Source organism: Aquarana catesbeiana, linkage group LG06 (assembly GCF_042186555.1).
Source record: "Aquarana catesbeiana isolate 2022-GZ linkage group LG06, ASM4218655v1, whole genome shotgun sequence".
NCBI lineage: Eukaryota > Metazoa > Chordata > Amphibia > Anura > Ranidae > Aquarana > Aquarana catesbeiana.
The window spans coordinates 93,958,740-93,980,015 of NC_133329.1; the positions used below are offsets into that span (position 1 = coordinate 93,958,740).

General features: G+C 43.7%; 1 protein-coding gene across 1 annotated transcript in view; it reads left to right on the forward strand.

Moving 5' to 3' along the window:
• Window positions 1–483: 483 nt before the first annotated feature.
• Window positions 484–21,276, forward strand: part of LOC141148742 (testis-expressed protein 2-like) — a 102,859-nt gene continuing 82,066 nt past the window's right edge. Inside the window, exon 1 of the mRNA XM_073636451.1 lies at window positions 484–619. The gene's annotated coding sequence lies outside the window, so the exon portion shown is untranslated. The remainder of the gene's footprint in view (window positions 620–21,276) is intronic.

The following is a 21,276-nucleotide window of genomic DNA, read 5'->3' on the forward strand; positions in this document are numbered from 1 at the left end:
AATCTAGTACAGGTTGTCGGTACACTATGCAGGTTTTTTTTTATCTATTTTTTTTTTTTTTTTTTTACGTTAAGACGTGACCCCCCCCCCCCCCCCCCCAATCCCTTTTATTTTGGAGTGCGGAATCCCTTCCATACAGAGGACAGATGCAGGGATCTCAGAGCAGGCAGTGCACATGATAGATCTGCAGAGTAATTAGTGAGTGTTTTGTATCCTCCCTCCCATCCAATGGGATTGAGATCCTGTCTCTCTTTCTCTCCTGGCAGCCTTTCACCCCCTGAAGGAGTTGGATGCGTTTTGTTGGAGTCAGTCGACGAGCAGCCCCCTCCGTGTGTCAGATGAGAGCTGGCTGCTGCTCCAGTAAGTGCAGCTTCGCACACACATACATACACACACACATACATACATACACACATACACACATACACACACATATACACACACACATACACACACACGCACGCAGCAGATGCCTGCAGTGACAGCACTTGACTCGGGCTGCCCGTCTGCTGGACCAGCGACGCAGAGATGCAAAGCTTATCCTGACCCGTCAGCCCTCGCTTCACCTGAGCCCACCCAGGGACCGTGCAAAACGCAGAACAGGGGACCTTGCCAGCAGGTACGTCAGCACATATATATATATATATATATATTTCTTAAACGTTGTTCTAAATCTATTAATAATCTCTGCAGCTGCGGCAGTAGTAGCACCGCATTCCAATGCAGGCGTATTTAAAGGATCATTCCACCCAAAAATGTTATTTTACTTGTAGGTGAGAGCAGGTGGGCTGAATCCCCCCAAGCCCCCCCCCCACTGCCAGCTTTGTATATCACTTGGAGAGATGTACGACTCCGGCAGCAATATTCTCCCAACACCCACGGTATGGAGTCTTACTCCTCCTGCTGCATCCAGTTCTGTTGCTGTAGGGGCTATGACTATAACCCTCTCTATTTGTCCCGGTGACCAATTCTGCTGCATTTTCTGTAAGGAAAAGTACAACAGAGGGAGCGAGACCCTCTTCTAGCGGCAGCTGCAGGGGAAGGAAAAGCAAGCGGGTGGTTTAACCCACCCAGAGCCGAAATATTCGTTTAGGGTGGATTAACATAGAAAGGGGAGAATAGGTGCAGGTACCCCCCCCCCCCTTCCGAGTCACCTCTTGTCTCTGTCCCTTACTGACCTCTGAGCACGATCTTCTGCAGCCAGCAATAATAGATCCCCCAGCAACAATAGATCCCTCACAGGAACAATCAATCCGCCCCCCCAGCAACAACGGACCCACCCTACAACTAACTACCACCCCAACAACAATAGACCCCCAATGTAACAATATAGTAGATTCCCCTGGAGCCAACATCAATTGACCCTCCAGACCCTTCCCACAACAGTAGGTCCCTCCCAGCAACCATTGACCCCCACAGCAACACAAGACCCCCCCCCCCAAAAAAATAAATCCCCCTCCAGCAACAATAGACCTCCCTAGCCACAAATGATTGCCTACTAGAGATGCCGGAACTGCGTTCCCCCCATGTTCCCGCTGAAAAAAAGCCCTGGACCCCGTGAGCTGTGAGAAATCATATAGAACAAAAAAAAAAAGTTGACCACTGATTGGTCAGTGTGGGTTGCTGTTCTCTTCAAATGGCCCATTGCCTTTTCCAGTTGGTGAGATAGATATACTTCTTCTCAAAAATCGCCAACCTTCGGACATGTTCATTTTCTCAGCCAAGCAAAAGACGATCGTTTTAAAGATTTGACATAATTTCTGTCCTTTTCTGGGTGCAATCCATATTATAAGTCTCGTACCAGCTGCCATTAACTATATATACATATCCACTGGAACCGGTGTGTGCCTTGCAGCCTGGCAAGTGAGCAGGAGCCCACATTTACATGCATTTCACTGCAGCTGCTACCTGCTCTGCCCCCAGGTCTGGGCACTGACCGGCACAATCAGGATTTCAGCTCTAGTGCCCCCTATGTCTGCATTGCACAAGGTGACTGTTATGTTAGAAAGTTGATTGGATGTTATTTTAGAGACAGTAGAAAGGTATTGACTACGGCGGAAAGAGGGAGACTATAGACTCCAGTAGAAACATGAGGTTGACTACAGTATGTATATATATATATATAGAGAGAGAGAGAGAGAGAGAAACTACAAATCCCAGCATGTACCAGGGAATGACTACAGTATATATATGTAGAGAGAGAGAGAGAAATAGAGGGGATATACAAATCCCAGCAGATACAAGTGATTGACCACAGTATATTTATGTAGAGAGAGAGAGAAAAAGAGGGGAACCACAAATCCCAGCAGGTACAATGGATTGACTATTGTATAAACATGTAGTGAGAGTGAAAAAGAAAATGGGGAACTACAAATGCCAGCAGGTACAAGGGATTGACTGCAGTATATTTATGCAGAGAGAGGGAAAGAGGGGAACTACAAATCCCAGCAGGTACAAGGAATTGACTGCAGTATATATATGTAGAGAGAGAGAAAGAAAGAAAGAAAGAAAGAAAGAAAGAAAGAAAGAAAGAAAGAAAGAAAGAAAGAGGGAAACTACAAATCCCAGCAGGTACAAGGGATTGACTGCAGTATATACATGTAACGAGACATAGAAAGAGGGGAACTACAAATCCCAGCAGGTACAAGGGATTGACTGCAGTATATACATGTAACGAGACATAGAAAGAGGGGAACTACAAATCCCAGCAGGTACAAGGGATTGACTGCAGTATATACATGTAAAGAGCAATAGAAAGAAGGGAACTACAAATCCCAGCAGGTACAAGAGATTGACTACAGTATATATAATTGTAGAGAGAGAGGGAATGAGGGGAACAACAAATCCCAGCAGGTACACGGGATTGACTATAGTATATACATAGAGAGAAAAAGTGGGGAACTACTAATCCAGGTACAAGGGATTAACTACAGTATATATATATGTAGAAATAAAGAGGGGACCAGCAAATCCCAGCATGTACAAGAGATTGACTACCATATATATACCGGTATATATATATATATATATATATATATATATATATATGTGTGTAGCAAGAGAGAGAAAGAGAAAGAAGGAAACTACAAATCCCAGCAGGTACAAGGGATTGCCTACAGTATGTATATGGAGAAAAAGAAAGAACATATTCCAGCAGTAAAAAGAGATTAAATACAGTATACATATGCAGAGAAAAAAGAAACTACAGATATCAGCAAGCCCAAACAGGTTGGAGTAATGCAGACAGACCACCATGAAGCTATGGCTTCAGCAATTTAGTATGTAAATCGTCATAGGTATTTAGCTTTGCTGCAGCCACTGACTAAATGCATTGGATTATTTAATAAGTACAATACATGCAGCAATATTTATATAAAAGCAAAGAGAGACCTGATGGGACTTTATACAAAAGGAAATTGTGCTCAGTAGATCTAGAGACTCTTAGAAGTTTCAGTATATTAATTTCCAGCTGTTCAGGTAATGTTACCCTGTTGGCCCTGAACACGATTTTTTTGGCTGAAGGTAAGATTATCTGTGATATGTGCTCTTTTAGATTTAAAAGTGTTAGCATACTGTTTATACAGACATAGGTGCAACAGCCATTCTCATATATTATACTGTGATTACTAGTTCTGCCAGGTGGGGGTGCTGTGTTTGATGCTTGCATGATATAAGGTTCTTCCTAGCGGAACTATATGGGTATGATGTCATTTCCTGTTTCTCTCAGTTTCTCTCTGAACAGAGACTTAGCTTCCAAAGTACAGTCCCTTAGGCTGGATTCACACCTATGCTTTTTTAGTGCTTTTTGCATTTTGCAGATTTGCACTACAGTCCATTTAACATGGTTTCCTATGGAACACATTCTGTAGTGCAAATCTGCAAAATGCAAAAAGCGCTAAAAATGCATAGGTGTGAATCCAGCCTTACACTGCCATTAGTCCAGACCAGGAGCAGAACACTCAGTACTCCGACAAAAGGTCACCCTGTCACGGGATAAGCACTAATGACTCCAACCCTCGCTGCACAGACTCCACAAGGGTGCCAAGCACCTTCTCTACTCGACCATCCTACTCTCTCTTCATCCCAGCTCTTACATGGGTACATATATACATAGTTAGTCAGGTTGAAAAAAAAGACACAAGTCCATCTAGTTCAACCAATACAAAAAAAAAATCATACAATCCTATATTCACAATCCTTCACCCACAGTTGATCAAGAGGAAGGCGAAAAACCCCAGCAAAGCATGCTCCAATTTGCTACAGCAGGGGAAAAAATTCCTTCCTGATCCCCATAGAGGCAATCAGATTTTCCCTGGATCAACTCTACCTATAAATGTTAGTACTCAGTTATATTCTGTACATCTAGGAAAGAATCCAGGCCTTTCTTAAAACATCTACTGAGCTGACCAGATCCACCTCTGGAGGGATTCTATTCCACATTTCCACAGCTCTTACTGTGAAGAAAACTTTCCGCATTTGGAGATGAACTGTTTTTTCCTTTAGATGTAAAGAGTGCCACTTGTCCTCTGTGATGACCTTGAAGTGAATAACTCAACACCAAGTTCACTATATGGACCACTTATGTATTTGTACATGTTGATCATATCCCCCCTTAAAGAGATTCCATCTTCAAGTTGTACCTATTGGCAATTGGCATAAGGAGAGAGTTTGAGACTTTGTGTGAAGCAAACGGCCGAATTGGACAACATGAACAGGGAGTGTCTGGTGGGTATAAAATAATAGATAGCCTACTAGTGTCATATCATGTACATAATAACATAGCATGAACCAATTGCATGATAATATGGTTTTATTACATTTGAATCACATAGTAAGGAGATAACATAGTAACATGAGGGTACATGACATTAACAACATGATAAAAAGGAAACCACCAGACTATAAAATCTATGTTCACATATTGTATCAGGTCCATTACAGCTTGATATAGGCCAATAAAAACAACATAATAATAAAAAATTGGTTGGTATCACTCTTGGATTATAAACCGTAATGAAGGCATCCATATTGCTCAACGCGTTTCATGGATAACCTCTAATCTTCAGGAGCAGATACAAAAATCAGTATCTATAAACATATTGTAAAATTAATTAAGATGACTGGCCAAAAAAAGGGGGGGGGGGGTGAGAGAAAGATTGGTATAGATAATTATGGTGATAACCATGAATCACCCATAGGTAACTTACAGATAAACTGTGAGTGTAGGTGACAGCACCATGGGCTGGGACCGACTGGGGGAGAAGGCATCATCAGTCCCAGGAGCTGAGGCGGTGAACCCCAGGGGCTCTAGTCAATTGCTTTTATTATTGTCACATTTTAGGTCATATGGGGTACTGCTCCCCAGGAACGTTTGTTCCCTGACGGCTTTCCACCATTTGCCCCTGGGGTTCACCGCTTCAGCTCCCGGGACTGATAATGCCTTTTCCCCCAGTTGGTCCCAGCCCATTAATATTTACAATATGTTTATAGGTACCGATTTTTGCATCTGCTCCTGAAGATTGGAGGTTATTCATGAAACGCGTCGAGCTATATAGATGCCTTCATTATGCTTTATAATCCAAGAGTGATATCAAAACATTTATATTATTATGTTGTTTTTATTGGCCTATACCAAGCTGTCATGGACCTGATACAATAGGGTGAACATAGATTTTAGAGTCTGGTGGTTTCCTTTTTATCATGTTGTTAATGTCATGTACCCTCATGTTACTATGTTATCTCCTTACTATGTGATTCATATGTAATAAAACCATATTATCATGCAATTGGTTCATGCTATGTTATTATGTACATGATATGACACTAGTAGGCTATCTATTATTTTATACCCACCAGACACTCCCTGTTCGTGTTGTCCAATTCGGCCACTTGCGTCACACAAAGTCCCAAACTCTCTCCTTATGCCAACTGCCAATAGAGATGGAGGCACTTGACGTTCCAGGTCTTGGCCTCATATAAAGTTCCAAACCTCTCCTTTGTTCCTTAGTACCTATAGGCAGGGCCTTTTTTTCTCAGAAAATAGGTGCAGGAACTCCCCCCTTCTGAGTTACCCTTCGTTTCTGCTCCCTACCCACCTCTGAGCATTGTCCCTTGGTTCCACCAACTACCCACCTCCCAGTACCAACCCTTTTAGAGAATACAGAACCAAGTATCATCTTGTGCTACTAAATGATTTGGATGGAATTTGTTAATGATAACAAGAAAAACAGTAAAATAGAGTGCAGTAAGCAACAATAAACCCCACCCCAACAAAAGTAGACCCCCTAGCAATGATAGACCTCACCCCAGCAACAATAGATCACCCACACAACAATAGACTCCACCCCCAGCAACAATGGACCCCCCGCAACAAAATACCACCCCAGCAACAATAGACCTCCAGCAGCCGGCATCAATAGACCCTCCAAGAGCCAGCAACAATAGACCTCTCCCTCAACAGTAGATCCCTCCCAGCAACAATTGACCCCCCCAGCAACATAACACCCCCCATTGGCAACAATAAACCTACCCAGCAACAACAGACCTCCATACAAAAACAGATTCCCCAGCAACCAGCATCAATAGACCCTACAGCACACCCCAGCACTCCTTGCTATTACTTACATTCATTGCTGATGGTGCCGGAACTGCGTTCCCCCGCATTCCCCCTGAAAAAAAGCCCTGCCTATGGGTAAGCCTATAATAAGGCTTACCTATAGGTACAGTAAATATCTCCTAAACGTGCCCCATTTAGGAGATATTTACTTTGTACTGTGCTGATGATGTCATCGACGCATGCGCTGTGAAGAAACGGCCCTCTGTGCCATTTCTTCACTAGCAAGTGCCGTGACTTGTGGCTCCCATGTGCATGCGCGGGAGTGACGTCACGTGACTCTGGCCAGTCACCTAGCCAGAGTCCGTGGCCCTGAAAGGAAGAAGGGTGAACATGGATGTAGCCTCCAGCGGGGACGATGCGGGCTTCATTTGCAGTTAAGTGTCACATAATGTGCTAGTATACTATGCATACTAGCACATTATGCTTTTACTTTGCAGAGAACAAAAAAGGAAGTAAAACCCATCAGGGTTTACTTCCTCTTTAATCTCCTCTTCTCAAGAGAGAATAAATTCAATTCCTCAAATTTTTCCTCATAACTGATCTCCTCCATGCCTCTTATCAGTTTGGTTGCTCTTCTCTGCACTTTCTCCAGTTCCCCGATATCCTTTTTGAGAACTGGTGCCCAAAGCTGAACTGCATATTCCAGATGAGGTCTTACTAATGATTTGTACAGGGGCAAAATGATATCTCTCTCTCTGGAGTCTATACCTCTCTTAAAGTGATTGTAAAGTTTTTTTTTTTTAAAAACAAACATGTTATACTTACCTCCTCTGTGCAGTTGATTTTACACAGAGCAGCCCAGATCCTCCTCTTCTGGGGTCCCTCAGCGGCGCTCCTAGCCCCTCCCTCCTATTGAGTGCCCCCACAGCAAGCAGGGGCCACCCGAGCCGAGCTGCAGCTGTGTGTGTCCATTCAGACATGGATCTGCCATTCGGCCCCGCCCCTCCTTCTGCCGATTGGCTAACTGCATACCTCCCAACTTTTTGAGATGGGAATGCTGGACACCTATTAGCAAAAGCATGTAGACACCCCCTGCCACGCCCCCTTAAAGGTGAATTGTACAAAAATCATGTTGCCCATTATAACAGGGGCCCGCTCTGGGAAACAACTCCTCCCAATGACCCTGCCTAATACCTCCCACTGACCCTTAAATTCTTCAAAGCCCCAGGAAGCTGACAGTGACACTGCCTGATACTCAAGGGGAGGATTTAGTCTTAAAGTGGATGTAAAGCCTCTCCTATACCCAGTGAATTGAACACACTCAGATGATATAGAGATTAAACAAATCCTCCTACATAAGTTTTACTTGTGTATCTGCTGTCTTCCCCTTTCTACACCCCTTGAAAAGTGCAGTTTGTGTTAAAAATCTTTCTTCATCTTTCAGTAGCACATATGGGTGGGTGGAGAGACTGCATTTACACTGTGTGTGAGCTGATTGGAGGAAAGGGACACCCCCCTCCACATAGGCAGAGGAACGAAGGAACATGCAGAGCTGTAGTATGAATAGACAAGCTCCCTGCTAATCTCCCTCTAAGCTCCCTCCCCGACAAATTGTTAGCTCATGTTATCACATGGGTCAGAGAACTTGTCAGAAGTGACTCATGCTAATAACAGAGCAATGAAGCACCAAAGAGAAACCACACTCAGGGCCAGTTCACACCACATGTAGTCCAGTGAGTTTTTTTTTCTGCATCAAAAATGCATGGATAGTAGGCTATATGGTTTTCAATGTCATAGTTCACACCAGTGTGGTCAGTCCCAGTTCCAGAAAAGAAAGTAGAACATGCTGCATTTTATTCTGCACTGGACTGTACTGGAATGTGGTAAAATGCACCAAAAACGCACCAGAACGCAGAAAAAAAATGCACTGAAACACACATGTCCTTATTTAGGGTTAAGAAAAAAGAGGGGGGAAAACATGCACTGGACTGCATCTGGATCACGACAAAAACGCACATGCAGAAAAGCATCTGGAACGCATCCGGACTGCGTTTCTATGGTGTGAACTTGCCCGTAGAGCTTTGGAGAGAAATAAGTAAGCACTGCAGATATACAGTATGTGCTTAGTTCAAATTGCATGAATGAGGTTTAAAACCACTTTAAAGCACTCTTAAAGTGATTGTAAAGTCTCGTCTTTTTTTTTTCCTATAAAAATAACAAACATATTATACTTGCTTCCCCTTTGTAGTGGATTTGCACAGAGCAGCCCAGATCCTCCTCTTCTCGGGTCCCTCTTCTGTGATCTTGGCCCCTCCTTCCTGTTCAGTGCCCCCACAACAAGCAGCTTGCTATGGGGGCACCCGAGCTGAGTCACAGCTTCCTGTGTCTATTCAGACACAGGGCCCTGGCCAGGGCCCGCCCCCTCTTTTACCTGATTGGCTAGCTGATTTGGATTGACAGTAGCGGGAGCCAATGGCGCCGCTGTTGTGTCTCAGCCAATCAGGAGGGAGAATCTTGGACGGCTGAGACACTCATGGGCATCGCAGGACAGAGAGGGACCTGGGGTGTTAGGGGGGGCTGAGGAGGGCTTAATGCATAGAATGCATTAAGATAAAAAACCTTCTGCCTTTACAACCCCTTTAAGCCCTAAGCATTTTTTTAGGTTAACACATTGAGCATAATAAAATAAACATTCCCCAGTGAACTATTTGTTAAACGTCTTTCCCCAGCACTTGTATTTTACAACTTTGAAAGCTGTTGGCTTCTGCTTTCTCAGTGTAGCTTTCCTAAACGTCTGGTCTTCACAGGAAAGAGTTAAAGTAGCACTATAGGCAAAACTTTTTTTCCCCATTGAATGATTTCCCCTCTATTAGTTTTCTGGGGACAACGCAAAGTTTGGGATTTTTTTTTACTTTCAAAGATAATCATAAACAGGACAAATAGAGATGGTGAATCTGACTAATGGGGGCACAGACAGCATTCTAATCCCTCTCCACTCTATCCAAAACTAAAAAAAAAAGTTTTGCCTTTAGTTATACTTTAACATTGGATAGAGCAGTCTGGAGTCAGTAAGTTGGCTTGGAGAAAGGAGGAGGGAGGAACAGGGGAGTGCCCTGCCATCCTAGGCTTTGGGACTGTGCGTTTCTATTGATGCACACAGCAAAATGGAGACAGAGCTCTAGTCTCTGCATGCAAGGGTGGCTTCATAGGATTCTGCAAGAGAAAATAGACATCTAGAGACAGGAAGCCTGAGGCACCAGCTTAAACTGGAACATACAGTAGGCATACATACCTCCCAACTGTCCCTGATTTTGAGGGACTGTCCCTGATGTGGAGCAATGTCCCTCTGTCCCTCTTTCCTCCTCATTTGTCCCTCATTTTGGTCTGATCTATATAGTTGTATATAAAATGCACTTTTTATCTTTCAAAAAGTGTTTCCCAGTGCTAAACCTTTCACCCAAATTCTAAATTGGTGCATTTGTACATTATAAAAGCCAATATAAAGGAATAGTAGTGATAAAAAAAAAGCACATGTGGATTTAATTAACCTTTTTTGGGGGTTAATTCTCCTTTAAGGGGGTGTGGCAAGGGGCGTGTCCTATGCCTACATACATTTGCTAGTAGGTGTCCCTCATTCCCATTTCAAAATATTGGGATGTATGGTAGTGGTAAAAAAAAAAAGCACTTGTCGATTTAACAAATCATTTTTTTTTTATATTTCTGCTTTAAGGGGGCATGACAAGGTGTGTGTCCTTTGTCTACATACGTTTGGTAGGTGTCCCTTGTTCCCATCTCAAAAAGTTGGGAGGTATGTGGCAGGTAAGGATTGAAGTATAAAGCTGCATACTCAGCACGTGACTGAATCAGCTGCTGAAAGAGCTTAATAAAATTAGGGTTTCGTATCACCTTAAGGACCTAACACCCTCTTACATTTTGAGGGGAAGTGTAGTGGTGTTCAACATTACAACTGTGGGCAGGCTATAGACATTCAAATATTTAAACTTTGTTAACAAGCAGTAACTACGTTTTAAAACAAGACCTTATTATCCTCTGTAGCTGCAAACTTTGTGGAGCAAGTCATCCTCAAATTAGGATAGAATAGGGAAGGATTAGAACCTCTGTTAGAATTTTTGTTGCCGTTGGGGAGAATATCCCCTTTGTTTGTCCTGGTGACTACTGTCGCCAGGATTGAAGGTGAGGGTAATTTTAAACTTTTGATTTGTCACCAGAGCAGGAATAGAGGGGCAATCTCATTTCGGTGACCACTGTCTATGAGAATATTTCCCTTAGTTTGAAGACGGATCTCTTCTCACTACGTGTTGAGTCTTGCGACAGGAAATGATAGAAAATCCTCAAACTGGGACACAGACAGAGAGAAAATTAATTTGACTGTTCCTTTTTTTTTTCCGAAACAAAAAAATGTTTTGGCTTAGGATATACTTTAAAGCCCAACTCCAGGAAAATTATAATTTATCCCTTGCAGTGCTCTCTTTATTTGTCCTGTTTACCATTATGAAAGTGAAAGTAAGAGAAAAACCCAAATTTTGGGTTGTTCCCAGATAAAGTAATAGAGGGGAAATCTTCCAATAGGGACACTAGTTCTGGTGACTTGGGGGTCCCCAAGGAATTCCCTTAGTTTGCAGGAATTTGCTCTTACTTCCTGTTTGGCTAGGGGAAAGGAAGTGAAGGGAAATCTCCACAATGGGACAAAGATGGTGGGAAAAAAAATTGACAGGGGTTGTAACCCTTCCGTGCTCAGGGAGGGCAGTCCGAACATGTCAGAACATGAGCACAGTGGGGAGATTGCTGTACTAACATTGAATAGTTAGACCTCCTCACAAGCTGCTCCATTTTTTTTAATTCAGCCTCCTGGGCTGAACAAATTTTTTTTACCATGTGTACTAGGCTTAGGTCTGTAATTTGTGACATGTTTCTGGTGTGTCAGTATGGTACTGACCCAATATCTGTGGACATGTTTCTATGTCTGAGTTGGTGTTTGGTGTATTTCTGATGTGTAAGTTCGGTACCTATTTTGCATCTGCTGACATGTTTTTGGTGCATAAGTATGGTACTTATTGTTTCTCTGCAGGCATGTGTCGCAAATAAATACGTGTTAATGATGCACAGTAACCTCTAGCAACCAATCAGTGAACAGCAGTGATCTGCTGTAATCTCTAGCAACCAATCAGTGAGCAATAAGGATGTGCAGTAACATCTAGCAGCCAATCAGTTAGCCGTAATGATGTGCAGTAACCTCCAGCAATCAATCAGTGAGCAGTAATGATGAGCAGTAACCTCTAGCAACCAATCAGTGAGCCTGGACCAGTTCTTTATGTTTACATTATTTAAGTCTTTTTGGATAAGTCTATGTGTATGTTTGTTTGGTTATTTTGGGATGTTGGGATGGAGAGCAAAATTGCATTGGGGGGAGGCCCAAAAAAAGTTCGCCCAGGGTCCAATCAATATTAAAGACGGCCCTGGATACACTTACCCCCTCCTCCCCATGTCTAGACCAGTCCCTGCAGCATCTGCACACCCACATTTCCCCTCCCCCCCCCCCCGTCTGGGGTCCTGATGCCATCAAGACCAGAGCAGGGTCCTAGCCCCGAACTGGACGTAAGGATGCCGTCCACTGCCAGATCACGGGCCTTGAAAAAGTCACTAGGAGAGGACACCTGAGCAGCTTTCACCGCCTGCATCCAGGGTAAGGACAGCGGGTGGTCGTGGGGGGGGGGGCTGTGTTAGTGTCGTGTGGGGGTGGTGCTGCTCCACCGGCGGCCCGGGGAGGGTTGTTTGCCGCCCCCCCCTCCCCCCCCCAAAAAAAGTGTAACTTACATATTCCTTGGGCACTCCGGTCTGGTCACATGAACGACTCCCAGAGCTGGCTTCAGGGTAGAGAAGGGACAGGTGACAACAGATGCTTCATAGTAAGCCTATGGGTGAAATCACCACATAGGCATTGTAGCCATTGTCGGCGTTCTCTCCTCACTACTGAAACCGGTCACTAGAGAGATCATGTGACTGGATCTTTCCTCTATGGGGTAGTTATTATAGGACTTATAATGGGGGTGGGAGCAGGTTTACCTAGATAGGATTTCACTGGACTTCTACTTTAAAGTGGTTGTAAACCTTCCTTTTTAAAAATTAAAAATAACAAACATGCCTATACTTCCCTGCTCCGTGCAATGGTTTTGCACACAGCAACCCCGACCTTCCTCTTCTGGGGTCCCCCGTTGGTGCTCCAAACCCCTCCTCTTCATCAGGTGCCCCTGCATGCTCATTACCCAGCTTTGCTGCTGCATCCATTGACACAGACAGCTGGACCCAGCCCCGCCCCCTGCTCCCATGTCACAGGATTTGATTGACAGCAGCGGGAGACAATGGCTCCCGCAGCTATCAATCTGTCCAATGAGGAGAGAGACAACAGCTGGAGCCGCTGCACTAGTGCACTTTGCTGAATCGGATCGGGTTCAAGTAAGAAAAAGGGTGTGTTTGGGGAGCAGCTGCAGCACACAAGGTTTTAGAACTACTTTAAGCATTTTTCACTTTTAATCCCTCCTACTTTACAATTGCTATCGTAATTTTTTGTTGTAAAAATTTTCTTGCACCATTTTTCTCTTGCATTTAAACAATATTTAAAAATCAATAAGCTGGATCTCTGAATGCTCTAATTAGAAATTAACCAGTTCCCATCCGGGCCAATTCTGGCACTTCGCTCCTACATGTAAAAATCATAATTTTTTGGTAGAAAATTACTCACAACTCCCAAACATTCCATATGTTTTTTTAGCAGAGACCCTAGGGAATAAAATGGTGGTCATTGCAACTTTTTACGTCACATGATATTTGCACAGCAATTTTTCAAATGCGTTTTTTTGGGAAAAAAATAGTTTGATGATTAAAAACAAAACACTAAAGTTAGCCCAATTTTTTAATATAATGTGAAATATGATGTTACGCCGAGTAAATAGATAACTAATATGTCACACTTGAAAATTGCGCACGCTGGTGGAATGGCTCCAAACTTTGGTACTCAAAAATCTCCATAGGCAACGGTTTTAAAAAATTTACAGGTTACCTGTTTAGAGTTACAGAGGAGGTCTTGGTATAGAATTATTTCTCTCGCTCTAATGTTCGTGGCGATACCTCACATGTGTGGTTTGAATGCCGTTTACATATGTGGGCGCGATGTACATATGCATTCGCTTACGGGGACGGGGGGTGCTTTAAAAAAAAATCTTTTCTTATATTGTTTATTTTATTTACATTTTTTGATTTGTACACTTTTTTTGATCATTTTTATTCCTATTACATGGAATGTAAACATCCCTTGTAATAGGAAAAGTGCCTGACGGGTCCTGTTTATGGACCCCACATCTCTCCTCCAGGCTGGAAAGCATGAGATCAAGAAAAAAAAAAAAACAGGACGATCTTTCCAGCCGAGTATATTGCAGTATTTACGTTATGACGTCACGCCCGGGCCTCCGAGAGTCATAGAGATGACCGGGGACCATCTGTTCCCTGAAAATCTATGGTCAACTTCTGGCGCCAGTGGATTCCTTCTCCTGATCACAGGGGCAAGCCGGTAGACGTCCCCTCCCGCCACCTGTACCTGAACGATCAAGCGGCTGAACTGCCACTATGATTGGTCTTACTGTGCAGGGAATCGCCGGCTGAAGAGAACGACATGGGGTTGATGCCTGTAGGACGTCCATGTACGCTCTCCCGGAGGGAAGTGGTTAAAAGAACTTTCTGCCTCTGTAGGGAGCTACCGTATTGTAAACTCTGTTACATTCCTGTCTGAAAAGGGCAGCGAGTGATACATACATTTCTTTTAAAAGGACAGAATTGCAAGATCAGGTTTACTTGAAAACACATCATGGCAGCTACTGTGTGGTGTGTAAATAGGTAACTGCCTAGTTAACCTGCCCCAGTGTCGATTGTTCTCAGTCTCAGTCACCTTACATTGTTGTCCCAGAAAAGGAAAATCTCTGCACAGGGTAAAATAAGTGTGTAAAATGTCACATTCTTCACTCCACCGATGGCATATGAGAGTGTAATCGTCACAAATATTATTACAGGTAATAATCCAACAACTTACACTCATCAAAATACAATATTTTCACAATAATTGTCCTTTCCTTTTTTTTTTCTATAATTTTTATTGTTTTTTGGATCATTTGTACAAGCAAAAAAGTTATAATACAGCTTAACTGCTTGCCGCCCGCCCACTGTCAAATGACGGCGGGGCGGCTCTCATTCTGGGACAACGTCATATGATGGCGTCCCAGAACGGGTGCTCTCGCGCGCCTGCGGGTGCGTGCAGCACGATGATTGCAGCCGCACCGTGTTGCTAGGACACGGCGCGACCCCAATCTCTGGAAAGAGCTGCGTCCGCGGCTCTTTAACCATGTGATCGGCTGTGTCCAATCACAGCCGGTTACATGTAAACAAGGAAGTGCCGGTAATCGGCGCTCCTCGCCTCACACTGAAAGAGTGTGTGGCGAGGAGAGCCGATCAGCGGCATCTCCACGCAGGGGGACATCTAGGCATGTAATCAGGGCACTGATCATCAGTGCCCTGATTACAATATTGCAAAATAGTGTCACAAATCAGTGCTCACCATTGCCCACCAATGCCAGCCATCAGTGCCCACAAGTGCCACAATCAGTGCCCATTAGCGATGCCAGTCAGTGCTGGCAATCAGTGCCGCCTATCAGTGCCCACCAGTGCCGCATATTATTACCTATCAATGCCACCTAACAGTGCCCATCAGTGCCGCCTATCAGTGCTGCCCATCAATGCCCATCATTGCTGTCAATCAATGCCCATCAGTAATGCCCATCAGTGTCGCCCATCAGTGACACCCATCAATGCCCATCAGTGCCCATCAGTATCACCTATCTGTGACATCTATCAGTGCCCACCAGTGCCGCCTATCAGTGCCCACCAGTGCTGCCTATTATTGCCCATCAGTGCCACCTAACAGTGCCCATCAGTGCCGCCTATCAGTGCTCATCAGTGCCACATATCAGTGCCACCTGTCAGAAAAGATAAAAAATTTGTTTGGGTACAGTGTGAAATGACCGCGAAATTGTCATTCAAAGTGCGACAGCACTGAAAGCTGAAAAATGGCCTGGGCAGGAAGGGGGTATAAGTGCCCCGTAGGCAAGTGGTTAACATTTTAACAATTCTGGATTCCTTGTCAAAAACCAATTCTAACTGAGTAATTTAGAGTATAATAAAATAAGATGAAAATTAGAATAAAGTAAAGAAAAAAATATATAAAAATAAAGAATATAAAAAAACAAAAAATATAAAAATAAAGAGGGAAGAAAAAGTAATGAATGAAACTGTTGAGATAAATTATTTTTAACATGCCTTTAGCCCTCTGCAAATCCCTTTGGAAATTATTCTATCGCTCCACATAACTTCTGGACTGAAATAATTGTCCTTTAATGAGAAATTTTGCTAAGAAAAGAAGTGCCCTGACTTGTTTTTTTACGGAATTACCTGAATATCTAAAAATGCTGAAATTATCTTTTTTGTTTGTCAGACCTCAAAATAAAATCAGCCCCGGTTCCCCTATCAGAATGGGTAGATCTGTGTGTAAATCCTGCTGGCAGATGGTCAGCTGCCAGGGAGACCGGTCATTTAGTTATGCAGAAATGTGACCCGGGATACTGGGAGCAGATGTCACCCATGCAGAACTATACCATCCTGACAATCAATGCGACCAGGGCCGTCTTTAATATTGATTGGACCCTGGGCAAAAATTTTCTTGGGCCCCTGTCATGCAATTTCACTCTCCACCTACTCTGAGACATGCAATAAATAGCAGCTAGACTTAAAATCGGTTACTGTATCAGATCAGGCAGCAATTGCGATTGGTTGCCAGCAGTTACAGCATATCATTACTGCTTACTGACTGGTTGCTAGAGGTTACAGCACGCATTACGGTTCACTGATTAGTTGCTAGAGGTTACAGCAAATGATTTCTGCTTGTTAATTGGTTGCTAAAGATTACTGTACAGTAATATTGCTCACTGATTGGTTGCTAGAGGTTACAGCACATCATCTCCTCACTGCAGGGGAGCATAATATACATATGAATGCCACCTTTATTTACATATCAATGCTGCAGTCCGCAGCTATTTACTTAGTAATGCCGTCGCTATTTACATATGAATGTCGGTTATTTACATGTAAACACAGGGTCTGCAGGTGAGTCATCTGTACACAACAACAGGGCAGAGCTGGGCAGCATTAGTGTCAGCACTTCACACTGAGATATCGGGACACAGCACAGGACTAAAACTTCAAGGGAATTTAAACTGGGATAGTTGGCAAGTATGAGGCATCTGCTTTGGGCCCCACAACAATGACAGGGCCCAGGGCAGCTGCCCCTTTTGCTCTGCCTTAAAGACGGCCCTGAATGCGACACAACAAATGTGACCACAACACACTTTATTATCTCTCCTCTCTGCTGGCTTCTATCCAAAAAACCAGCACATTGCAGTATATGTGGCTTAGGCTGTATGTTCCAAACCAGAGCCATATATTGAAGGAGCACAGTGCTGGCACTCAGTGGAAGGGGTAATAGTCATGCTGCATGCTAATCTAAACAGGAATGAATTGCTGTTCTGCAAACCATAGACTAAGGGTCTTCAAACTACGGCCCTCCAGTTGTTCATGAACTACAATTCCCATCATGCCTAGTCATGTCCGTGAATGTCAGAGTTTTACAATGTCTCATGGGATGTGTAGTTCCCCAACAGCTGGAGAGCCGTAGTTTGAAGATTCCTGCCATAGACCATTTATATGGTGTGGGGTGAGAGAGAAAATAGATATGGGAGATAAAGTGAAAAGTGACAGAAGAAAGGGAGGATAGGAGAAGAGAGAGGAGAAAGTGAAAAAGGAAGAGAGGGAGAGAGTAGGAGAAGGGCTGAAGATAGAGAAAACAGTGGAGGAGAGAGAGAAATAGAAAAGGGAAGAGAGGGAGAGACAAGGGCAGGGAAGGTGGAGAGTGAGAGAAAGTTCATCAGTGCCACATATCAGTGCCACCTATCAGTGCCCATAGGTGCGGCATATTAGTGCACCAATACTTTTTTTTTTTACTACTCGCCCAATACCAACTACTGATACCTACCGCAACTGTTTTGTTTACACTTCAGCTGTCAGCAATGATATGAAGCATTGAAAAGTTATTTACAAATTTTTTTATTTTTTTTTTTCATTTTGCGCAATTTTTAATATGAAATGTGCAAATATATGCTAACGGTGTAAAAATATTAATAAACAAAACAAACAAAAACAACTTTAAATTATTAATGGTTTAAAAAGTAGAAGTGAACAAAACAAAAATCAGCAGGAAAATAATAATTAAATGGAGAAGGAGAATAAGGGGTTAATTAAGGGGTAAATTAGGAGTAAATTAGGAGGGGGACATTAAAGGGGTTGTAAACCCCTCGTGTTTTTTCAACTTAATGCATACTATGCATTAAGGTGAAAAAACACCTGGCAGTGACCGACCCCAGCCCCCCCATTTTACTTACCTGAGCCCTGGAATTTCCCTTGGCGGAGACACGCTCTTCCTCTGCCCGGGGTTCTCAGGCTATTGATTGGATAGATTGATAGTAGCGCAGACATTGTCTCCCGCTGTTGTCAATCAAATTCAATGACGCGTGCCGGGAGGCGGGGCCGAGTCCGGCATTCTGCATCTAAGGACGCAAATGCTGGACTCGGGAGCCCACCCGCAAGGTAACCCCCGGGGGAGTGCTTCTCCTATTGAGTTATACGATGCGGGGAGGAGCTACCAGCACCGCCGGGGGACCCTAGAAGAGGAGGATCGGGGCCATTCTGTGCAAATTCCCCGCCGTCAGAATACATTTATCTGTGCCGCCTGTTATCTGATTGAGAAAATGTTTCCAACAGGCTGCTTGTACACAAGTTGATTGATGTGTGTACAAGAAGGCTGCCCACACATGGATTAAAATTCGGAAAGTACCTGCTGAACCGGCCGATTTTTGATCTGTGTCTAGCCGGCTATAGGGGCAGGGAAGTGAAAGGGGGAGGAGGGAGATCTATAGGGGCAGGAAAGTGGACAGGGAGGAGAGAAAATGTGATAGGGGCAGGAGAATGAAAGGGGAGGAGCGAAAAAGTGATAGGGGCAGGAGAATGAAAGGGGAGGAGCAAAAAAGTTATAGGAGCAGGAGAATGAAAGAGGGAAGAGCGAGAAAGTGATAGGGGCAGAAGAATGTAAGGGGGAGGAGAGAGAAAGTAATAGGTGAACGGACAGACACGCATGCACCTTCTGACCATTACCCAATGTATTTTGGTCCAGCCCTCTGCCCTAAATGGAACCATTCAAGCCATATGAGTGTTTCCCCTTAGAGAAATAGAGAAAAGAGGGGTAAGGTGCCCACAAACAGTCCCAACATTGGCATATATCATGGAAATAATAGGGCAAGGTTTGTCTCCTCCAAACATTCATACAAGGTTGTCTAGGGCTGATCCAGAATGGCTTGGTAAAAATGGCCAAATTAGGAGAAAGTCATTTGCCCTGTTTCTTGGCTGCTGGGTTTGGTTCCATGTCAAAGACGATGTCTACATGGAATTTGTACATTAAGTCTTTTGTGTGAGTTTCCCTCATAGATAGATCGATAATTACCCCATAATGACAACGTGAAAGAAGTTTGTTTGAAAACTTTACAAATAAAAAACAAAAAAAAAATCACATGTACAAAAGTATTCACAGCCTTTGCCATGACACTCAAAATTTAGCTCAGGTGCATCCTCATTCCACTGATAATCCTTAAGTTGTTTCTATAACTTGATTGGAGTCCATCTGTGGTAAATTCAGTTGATTGGACATGATTTGGAAAGACACACACCTGTCTATATAAGGTCCCACAGTTAACAATGCATGTCAGAGCACAAACCAAGCCATAAAGTCCAAGGAATTGCCTGTAGACCTTCGAGACATGATTGTATCGAGGCACAGATCTGGGGAAGGGTACAGAAACATTTCTGCAGCATTGAAGGTCCCAATGAGCACAGTGACCTCCATCATACGTAAAGGGAGAAACGTTTGGAACCACCAGGACTCTTCCTAGAGCGGGCCACCCAGCCAAACTGAGTGATAGGGGGAGAAGGGCCTTAGTCAGGGAGGTGACCAAGAACCCAATGGTCACTCTGACAGAGCTCCAGCATTTCTCTGTAGAGAGAGGACAACGTTCCAGAAGAACAACCATCTCTGCAGCACTTTACCAATCAGGCCTGTATGGTAGAGTTGCCAGACGGAGCCACTCCTCAGTAAAAGGTACATGACAGCCCGCCTGGAGTTTGCCAAAAGGCACCTGAAGGACTCTCAGACCATGAGAAACAAAATTCTCTGGTCTGATGAAACAAACATTGAACCCTTTGGCCTGAATGACAAGCGTCATGCCTGAAGGAAACCATGCACCACTCATCACCTGGCCAATACCATCCCTACTGTGAAGCATGGTGGTGGCTGCATCATGCTGTGGGATCTTTTTCAGGGGCAGGAACTGGGAGATTTGTCAGGATCGAGGGAAAGATGAATGCAACAATGTATAGACACATCCTTGATGAAAACCTGCTCTAGAGTGCTCTGGACCTCAGACTGGGACGAAGGTTTATCTTCCAACAGGACATCAACCCTAAGCACAGAGCCAAGATAACAAAGAAGTGGCTGCAGGACAACTCTGTGAAGTCCCTGAGTGGCCCAGCCAAAGCCCAGACTTGAACCCGATTGAACATCTCTGGAGAGATCTAAAAATGCCTGTGCATCGACGCTCCCCATCCAACCTGATGGAGCTTGAGAGGTCCTGCAAGAAGAATGGGAGAAACTGCCCAAAAATAGGTGTGCCAAGCTTGTAGCATCATACTCAAAAAGAATTGAGGCTGTAATTGGTGCCAAAGGTGCTTCAACAAAGTATTGAGCAAAGGCCGTGAATACTTATGTACATGGAATTTTTTATAAATTTGCTAAGATTTAAAACAAACTTATTTCACGTTGTCATTATGGGGTATTGTTTGTTGAATTTTGAGGAAAATAATTAATTTAATCCATTTTGGAATAAGGCTGTAACAACAAAATGTGGAAAAAGTGAAGCGTTGTGAACACTTTCTGGATGCACTATAGACGCTAGACAGACATTGTCACATTTGAAGGGCTGGGTAAGTTATGAGCCAGATGTGTCTCCAGCCATGATCAGAGTCTACTGCTGTGCCGGCACCCCCTGGCTGGAGGATGATGAGATCACTCCTGCTCCCCTGTATCCAGTCACTGTAAATTAGGTCATTCATATATCTGCATATCCAAATAGCACATGAGCGGGCTGGAAGAATTCACACACAGACATTTCTGATTTAGAAATATTCATTTAGAACTAGCAAAAAGATAGGTAGAGCAAGCTCTCCTCAGACCACTAACAATCAACAGTCAATGAACTCAGTATAACCCATTCAAGGAAATCAAAGATCTGCAGTGTTATCAATAGCAACTAGATATATATTGTCATTCTACCATTGCAAGTTTTTTTTATATAACACCACTTTCTGTTAGCCTGCTGATTAGACAATGAAGGAGCAGCAATGTACTGGGATCAGCAATGAACCTACTAATTTGTGTAGAGCCCTGGGGTTTAGTCAGGGAGCTCCTCACTAAATTCCTTGTCAGGAGTAGCTACTGTAGT